This window comes from Lolium rigidum, chromosome 1, assembly GCF_022539505.1.
Source record: "Lolium rigidum isolate FL_2022 chromosome 1, APGP_CSIRO_Lrig_0.1, whole genome shotgun sequence".
Lineage (NCBI taxonomy): Eukaryota > Viridiplantae > Streptophyta > Magnoliopsida > Poales > Poaceae > Lolium > Lolium rigidum.
The window spans coordinates 67100794-67107277 of record NC_061508.1 but is presented as its reverse complement, the minus strand read 5'-3'; positions in this window follow the sequence as shown (position 1 = coordinate 67107277).

Sequence of the window (6484 nt, the reverse complement as noted above, 5' to 3'; positions counted from 1 at the left end):
TAGATTCGATTAGATGCATTGTATTCCCCCTTCCCTGGATGGAAACAAATGCCCAGGAATTATTGATCAGGAGCATCGGTAGTGGAGGATGGTGGAAGATCTTAAAATACGACCGAGGGACAGCTTTCCGTTGCAATGCCGCGTGTGGTATGATCCGTCGACCAAAATAATTCTGCGTCCAATGCAAGAGCGTCCGAATTAGGGTGTTGGAACCAAAGCATCGGAGAATCATTGAACCAACGAGGGATTCCACACTAATTATTCATCTGCAAAATCCACGGGTGATTGACAGGCGATTTCGAGCTCCAGATTTCACTGTCGTTCTCGCCCAACTTCCTGACAGGCGCCTTGGTGACTCAGGCACCGGCAACAGAAGCGAAAGCGAGGAGGCAGCCCCAGCACCTGGAGTTCCCACTATCCACGTCCGCTGATGTTCCTACTTACAAAGAAAAGAGCTCTGACCCGTGAAAGGTGTTCTTCCCGGGGACAAGGAGGGGGCACCTCGCCGTCGATCGCCACCGGACTCAACAGTGACGGGTTGGTTAGGCCGCTGCGATCGGCGATGATAGTGTCTACAACGGAGCCAGTGAAAATTTACGTTCCATCGGAAAAAAGGCCAGTGCTATTGACGAATTGAGGCATATAACTATAAGGCTCTGTTTGGTAGGCAGGACAAAATTTTGCACCCCGAAGAGGTGACTCCGTGAAGTTTAGCCCGTTCAAAACAAGCCCCGGTCTAAAAAAAAATGGGCGTTGTTTGGTTTCTTGGGAAAGATTACACATGGCCGGCGGACCTCATTACTATCCACGTCGTGTGTTTAGACGTCGGACCTAGATGGTAAGGACATGACTAATTAAAAAGAGATCGGCCACGCCGTCGATCGCCACCGAACTCATCAACATCGATGGTTAGGCTGCCGCGATCGGCTCCGACGACACTCTGCAACGGAATGACAAGACCCATAGTGCCCGCTCCCAGACAATGGATATTTCGAGGTACTGTACGTGGGAATTGAGATTTGGCAAACGTTGCGCTGTCAGCGAATTCAGGCACACAACCGCCCGCGATGGACGTGATCATCTTTCGTGGATAGCATAGTTGTTTTCCTTAGAGCAATATCGCTTAGTTGGTTGTTTGGTAGTAGGTCGTGTCACTTCCTTTCATTGACATGTTTTATTTCTGCTTCCATGCGACCCTTACGTATTTTAAAGATTTTGTTGCTCCTGCAACAGCACCCTTTTTATTTCTTTCCTTCTTTTTGGATTTTCCTATTGGATTATTTTGAGTTAGGTGCATCGCCATATTGAAATGGACACTGCTGAGAATCCTCCGGAGGATAAACTCCTTCCAGCCTCCTGCTTCCCTGATCGACACGTGTCCACTTTCAGCCAAAATCCTGACGATGCTTCATCGCAGCAAAAAAAATCCCGCTTTTGCTTCATTGAAGCACAAAAACGATTCGCCTAAAAAATTCCAGCCTCCTGTTTCCCTGATCGACACGTGTCCACTTTCAGCCAAAATCCTGACGATGCTTCGTCGCAGCAAAAAATATCCCGCTTTTGCTTCATTGAAGCACAAAACGATTCGCCAAAAAAAGAAAAAGACACGATGAGCTCGCTGGAGACTTCGCCGGAGACATTGAAGCACAAAAAATGTAGTAAAGAAGCAGAGCCACGAAACATTTACAACACTGCCATTAAACATTTGCAGCACCTCCCCAACCTCACCGGAGACTCGCCGGAGCCCTCGCCGGAGTCTCGCCGGAGACATTGAAGCACAAAAAATGCAGTAAAAGAAGTAGAGCCACAAAACATTTACAACACCACCGTTGAACATTTGCAGCACCTCCCCGACCTCGCCGGAGACATTGAAGCACAAATAATGTAGTAAAGAAGCAGAGCCACGGAACATTTACAGCACCACCGTTGAACATTTGCAGCACCTCCCCCGACCTCGCCGAGAAACGAAATTGTCTTGCTGCAATGCAGCCCAAATTTCATAGTAATAAAGCTAAAAAAGTGTAGTAATGCAGCCCAAAATAAAACTTAGGAAGCACAATCACAAAAAGAGATGCAGCTGTCTGCTTGGGCGCCGTTGTCAGGATGGCGCTGTCGGGGGGAAGACCCCGGGTAGGGCAATGGACGCGGAGCAGCCGGCTGACCACTGGCCGGCTCGCGGCAAAGGCCGGCTGAGGAGCAGCCGGCTGAGGAGCAGCCGGCTGGCCGGCTGGTCCGGAAGTCGGCTGGCTCTAGGTCCTAGTCGGCCTAGCTACGGCCGCCAATGCTGTAGTTGGGCCGGCTTCTACAAGCCATATCCGACCGGGGTGCTGTACCTCGGACCGACTCGAGGCTGGCGAGTCTTGCACTTGGAAGGAACCGGGTTGGTGATCCGGGTTCCCAAAGTCCACGCTGACTTCATCTTCCGTAAAGCGCGGGGCACCGTGGAGCAATAGTGCCACGCGCCGGACAGGCCATCATGGCTTACGACGCGCCGTACAGGCTACAGTGGCTGACGGCGACAGAGACACTTCCTCTCCATACCGCTGACCGTGGCAGCCGGATGGGACAGGCCATGACGCCTCAACGGCTCCTGACGTCACCGCCTCGGGAAGGAGCGGAAGCCGAAGCCGGCCAAGCCGGCCGGTAGACTATAGGGTCTTATGTGTAAAGTGCCGGTGCCTATATAAGCCGCACTACCCCTCTCGTGCGGGGGACGATCGATCACTTATTGCTTTCACCTACCTACGAGCGCTGCCTGTGAGAGAGACCATCGTCTCCCTTAGGCTCTCGGGGCCAGCCGGACACAGCTCTAGGAGCACCATTGTACTGTGTGATTACCATATACACTCATAGCGAGGAGTAGAGGTTTTACCTCCACCGGAGGGCCTCGAACCTGGGTACGTCGCCGTGTCGCTCGTGCCCATACCCGCTTCCGGATACCGCCGTGAGATCTCTCCGGAGCCCCTTCGATTAGCCACCCTATGGCATATGCCGTGACGATACCACGACATTTGGCGCCCACCGTGGGGCCTTCAGCATCCTCGGCCGGTGTCTTCATCCGGACGGGCCTCACCATCACCACCGGCGAGCGAGTCGCTTCGGGCTTGATGCGGAGATTCGGCTCCCTCGGCTGCGTCGGCGACAACGGCTGGCTCGCTCGCCGACCGGCCCTTCCCAGCCGGCGGTAGCGTCATCTCCTTCGGCGGCCCCGACGTCTACGTCGCCACCGTCGCACCGCCGCGCTACCCGCGGCAGGTGCTGCGCTGCGCCAGCCCTCCGCCGCGAGCCGGCAGCGGCGCTCCCGTCGGCCCCGCCGTCGTGCAAGTCATGATGGGCTGGCGAGGAGCTCCCCTCCAAGAACCCGCGCACCCGCGGCCCCAACCTGGAGCGCAACGTCGACCCCAACGCCTCCGGCTCGGGCCCAAAGGCACCACCACCACCGTCCCGGCTGGAGCAAGTCCGGGCAAAGGCTGAGCACCCCGCTCACCACCGGCGCCGGCACCGACGCCGCCGCCGTCGAGGCAGACACTGGAGGCGCACCGCGTGCTCCTCCTCAAGCAGACCGAGGAGCTGGCTGCTGCTAAGTGCCAGTGGGACATCACCCAGCGCGAGTACAACCGCGCCCACGGCCTCACCCCAGGCGGCGACAACCCCAGCCGAGCCGGCGAGATCCGTCGCAGGGGCCGCGACCTAGGCGCCGAGATCGACCGCGACGGCGCGGACGAGCCGGCTCCATCCATGGAGCTGCCCATCTACAACACCCCCGACAAGAACATGCTCGCGGCCGAAGCCGCCGCAGAAGAGCTGCACCGCCTCGAAGGCGAAGAGCTACGCCGCCAGACTGCGCGGGTGGCTGATTTGGTGAAGGCTGCCAACAGGCAGTCGAAAGACCCAGGTACGCCCGAGACCCTAGGGCTCCTCACGCTCGTGGTGCCGCAGGCAATGCCAGGGACACGGCCGAGTCCGCCTCCCCGGCACCAAGCCGGCGTAGCGACTCCCGCGCCACGCGCGCAACCCCGAGCCGGCCGAGCCACCAGCCAGGCGGCGGCAGCAGCCGCAGCCGGGCTCCGCCAAGCCGGAACCAGGAGCAAGACTCCGAGCCGCGACGCCCTCACCGGCCGGCTCCCGAAGCCAGCGGCGCTCGCCAGCCGGCCCACTCCCGGCTGGGCCCGCGCATCGAGCCCGCCGACGCCAGAGACCGCCTCGACCGGCTGATCGAATCCCGCATCGCGGAAGAGGAGGCGCCGGCTTGCCCCAAGTGCTTCGGGCCCCGCATCGCCAACGAGCCCGTGCTCGACGGCTTCCGGCTCCCCCGCGACACGCCCAAGTACGACGGCACCGCCAAGCCGGAAGGCGCGGCTGCTGGACTACTCCACCGCGGTCGGCATCTCTCGGGGCAACAAGCGCTGGGCTGTGCGCTACTCCCCCTCATGCTGCTCGGCTCCGCCCGCACGTGGCTCAACAACCTGCCGGCTGGCGGCATAAGCGGCTGGCTGGACTTCGAGGCCGCCTTCATCGGCAACTTCACCGGCACCTATCGCCGGCCGGGTCGCCCTCAACAGCTTGAGATGTGCAAGCAGGGCCCGGACGAGACGGATCGCGCGTACCTAACGCGCTGGTGCGAGATGCGCAACTCTTGCGAGGGCGTGCACGAGATGCAAGCCATCAGCTTCTTCATGGGAGGCTGCCGGCCCAACACCATGTTGTGGCACAAGCTACGCCGCAGCGAGCCCAAGACGATGGCCGCCTTGATGGCCATCGCGGACCAGTACGCGGCTGGCTGAGGAAGCCGGCAAGGCGCCGGCCGGCGTTTCACCAGCCCCGGCAAGACGGGACAACAACAAGCCGGCTGAGCACAAGCCGGCCGAGGGCGGCTCGCATGGCAGCCGGCGGGACAACTACCGCGGCAAGCGTCACGGCGACCAGCCGGACCGCCGGTACGGTTCCGCCCATGTGGCAGCCGTGTCGGACAACGCGGCGGGCGGCAGCCGCCGCCGAAGCAAACAGACCGGCGATGGAAGCCGAAGTACACCTTCGAGCAGATGCTCGACTCGCCGTGCAAGTACCACGGCGGCAAGAACCCCTCCAACCACACCACCCGCGACCGCCACTTCATGAAGCGGGCGACAAGCGGCAAACCCCTCCCCCTCCACCCCCGCCCCCTCCGGCCGGCGGGCCGGGCTGGTCAAGGCGGCGCAGAGAACGCCAACCTCGAGCACCACGAGGCTAACCAAGTGCACCATGGCGGCCGATATCTGGCCGAGGATGCTACCTACATCATCTTCACCTCCGAGCCCGAGGACAAGACGAGCCAGCAGAGCCGTTCCCTCGAGGTCAACGCGGTCATACCGCCGGTCCCCCAGTACCTAAACTGGTCAGAGCAGGCCATCACCTTTGATCGCCGCGACACACCGGCTGTCCTGCCGAAGCCGGGCAGCTACGCCATGGTCCTCGACCCCACCATCGGCACGACTCGGCGCAGCGTGCGATTTTCGCGCGTCCTCATCGACGGCGGCAGCAGCATCAACATCCTCTACCGCGACACCGCCCGCAAGCTGGGCATCCGGGAGGCCGAGTTGCGCCCCACCCCACCGTCTTCCATGGCATCGTGCCAGGCCACTGCTGCCAGCCGATCGGCCGGATCACGCTGGAGGTGATGTTCGGGAAGCCGGATCACTTCCGCACCGAGAGAATCGAGTTCGAGGTGGTGGACCTCGTGAGTCCCTACCACGCGCTCCTGGGCAGGCCGGCCCTGACCAAGTTCATGGCGGTGCCCCACTACGGGTACCTGAAGATGAAGCTGCCTGGCCCAAAGGGGGTCATCACCATAGCCGGCGACTATCGCCGCTCCATGGACTGCGCCACGCAGAGCTCCAAGATGGCCCAGACGCTGGTCATCGCCACCGAGAAGCAGCTCATCCACGACGCCGTTGCCCTCGCCAAAGCCGCGCAGACAGACATGCCGGCTGCAGGCAACCCGGCTGGGACGACTCACTTCCAGCCGGCCGACAATACCAAGAAGATCCTGCTGGACCCGGCGCAGCCGGACAAGTACGTCACCATCGGTGCCGGCTTGAACAAGAAATAGGAAAGCGAGCTCACCAGCTTCCTCCGTGAGAATCGGGACATCTTCGCATGGACTCCAAGAGACATGCCGGGTGTGCCGAGGGAGTTGGCTGAGCACCACCTCCACGTCCGGCCTGAAGCCAAGCCGGTGAAGCAGCCTCTCAGGCGCTTCGCCGAAGAACGAAGGAAGGCCATCGGTGAAGAAATCGCCCGGCTCCTAGCTGCCGGCTTCATCATGGAAGTACTGCACCCGGACTGGTTGGCAAACCCGGTCCTGGTCTTGAAGAAGAACGGCTCCTGGCGCATGTGTATCGACTACACCAGCCTGAACAAGGCGTGCCCGAAGGACCCCTTCCACCTGCCGCGCATAGATCAAGTCATAGACTCGGCTGCCGGCTGTGAATTGTTGTCTTTTCTA